Source organism: Cyprinus carpio, chromosome A4 (genome assembly GCF_018340385.1).
Source record: "Cyprinus carpio isolate SPL01 chromosome A4, ASM1834038v1, whole genome shotgun sequence".
Taxonomy (NCBI): Eukaryota; Metazoa; Chordata; class Actinopteri; order Cypriniformes; family Cyprinidae; genus Cyprinus; species Cyprinus carpio.
The window spans coordinates 17,525,443-17,528,385 of record NC_056575.1 but is presented as its reverse complement, the minus strand read 5'-3'; positions in this window follow the sequence as shown (position 1 = coordinate 17,528,385).

Below are 2,943 nucleotides of genomic sequence, written 5' to 3'. Positions count from 1 at the left end.
CAACACTCTTCAGTTTAAAATATAGATTAAGACCCACTCTTTACCTGGATTACACATAACACACTAGGACAAGAGTCCTATATCCAAATCCGTCTAAAGGGATTTTAGGCTGCATTACTATCGGTAAACGGAAACGAGCACATTCCCAAACACCGATGTACTTCGCACAATCTGACTTGCGGAAGAATGGCATCTACGTCCTGTATAGTCTGTTCAGAGAGAACTTCCAAGGTCAACCGTAGCCACAGATCTCCCAGTCTGTATTTCCCCCACCGTCACTATCAGAGGGTAACTGCAGTCACCCGGACTCCAGTATGTCCCCGCCTGCTAGATGGTGGATCACTTCATCTACGAGAAGGACCTCTACAGCCCTGCAAAAGCAGCGAGAGACAGGACAGAGACCCTAGACTGAGATCCACTGTAAAGACCTGTCTTCAGGGCCAGGACCACGGGGACAAGACCACAGGAAAAAACAGATGAGTCTCGTGCACAATCTGATGTTGCTGCAGCTGGAATTCGACACTGCTGGGTTCGTTGGTCAGAGGCGCTATGGCCACCCAACGGAGCCTGGTTCTCACAAGGTTTTTCTGGGTGTCCTTAATTCTGCCACTGCATGGAGTGTCTAGGTTACCTTTAGTTTACTGTCGAACTCGGCGTATGCTTAGGTGGTTCTGCGATCATTACAGCGATATCGTTGACTTGGATTGCAATATGAGGCACAGATGTACACATTATCAACTGACACTGAGTGAATGACATCACGAATTCAATGATGCACTACCTTTAACTGTCATAATGAATTATTCTGACACATGTTTCCTAATTAAATGTTGTCATTTGCCACAAGAGGGGGCAATTTTTTTGTTTGGAAGGCAGATATAATAACGGTGATTTGACTTGGAGCTTGGGTTTCTGGGGTACGTAATGAAGAGGCAATGTCTAGGTTCCCTTTAGTTTACTGGAGAACAACTCGAACTTGTGGGTATACATGTGTGGGTTCTGCAAGAATAAAACAAGAAAAGCAAATTACGATAATATACATACAGGTGTACACAAAATAAAACATCCATTAAATAATGAACACCCGTAATCAAATAACATCGTAATACTGGGGGAAAACATGTAATGACGTATTCTGACAGGTCTGAGTGGAATTATTTGAATGTCCACAAGAGAGGGTGCTATTAGCATGTGAATGCAGCTTAAACACACAAAAAAAAACAAAAGAATCAACAAACGGCTGATCACAGCATGATAAAAAAATTCTCCAAAAATAGAGCACACACACATATAAAACAAAAAGCAAAATATATATAAACATCTCGTACTGAAGCAGAACATAGGAATACTTAGAAATACACTAAATAGGAAGATTAATACATCCAATAAACTACAAAAAAACAACTATTACTAAAACAAACAAATGATCGAATTTCACACATATAACAAAATAAAATATATATAATCAATACTCACTTTTTCACATTCACGCACACAGTAACTCGATATAAACTACAACTTAATGGCAATCCAGCATGGATTGATAAGTATTAGAAGTCCGAAACTGGCGGACTTTCCACTCACCCACGACATACAACAACTACCCTTCACTTCTTCACCACAACACAATAATATGTTAGCATAGAACACACCACTATTATTAGTTATTATCCGGGACACACAAAAAAATCCATCCGGGCCTTTTGTACAGTAATGCTATCATATTATTCAGTGCGCTATTATTTTGCTTAAGACAGTGTAACCACATGTTGATGACATGACTAAACTGTACAAATAGTAAAAATGTATCACTAGCTCATTTATGCCTATTATACTTAAATTTGAATACTTTCTTCTCCAACATGTTTGTCCATCAATGTGAACTCCTCCCATCCATTGTCTGATTGGTCTTTTGCAAGGACTTCTGGGTTGTAAGTTGTGTGGAGCCTGCATCAGTGTGGGCTACGCCGAACACCGCATCAAGGGTGCAAAGGGGGCGCTGATGAGCACACTTCAGAGCGTAAAAATGACAGATGGGACACCCTACGAACTCGTACAGTATACACGGTGTGGCATGATATGATCACAAAAGATAGTGATGATACATTATTTATCAACACCATTTTACACAACAACATAAAACAAAATATATGAAAATGAATAAAATGAATCACGCAGCGCGATTTAATAACACGACGGTTTACTAACGTTTGCACTCGTTACTTTACTGGTATTTGCGCCATTATTTAACACTCCAAAAAGGGATGTCTTTAAGCAGATGCTAATTTGCGCTGCTCTTGGTAGATTGTGTTGGTCATTATGGAAACGATCTGGCTGCGTCTGTGTTCTTTGATGTGCTCATTGTCAGGAAATCACCTGCAGACTGGGCTTACTTATTTATTTTTAATAATAATAAAAAAGTAACTCTTAAATTTACATCAAAATATCTAAGTAATGTGTTACTTTACTAGTTACTTGGGAAAGTAATCTGATTACGTAACCCACACTACTTGTAATGAGTTAAACGCAGCCTATGACCTCTGTCCAGTTCTTTGCTTGTTCTTCTTCTTTTCTTGAGTTTTTTTTTTTTTAAACAAAGCCTTAAAACTAATGACTTCATGATTTAGTCGAGGAGATTTAAGAAAAACAAGTATTGAAAGTTAAGAAGTTATCACATTGTGTTTTTACTCTACACTGTAAAAAGTACTATGTCTAATTCAGTACTTTGACAGACTACATAACTTTATATACTGAATATTATTGTATTTTAAAAACATGTAGGCATTCAAATTAAAAGACATCCCAATGGCAATAAAACATTTTTTTTTTATTAATTTTACCAGCTTACAGAATCAGGACAGAAGCTTGAAGCAGGAAAAAAAATGAATGGTTTCAAAACTCTGATCACATTGACAGCAGGAGGGTGATCACGACATTTTAACA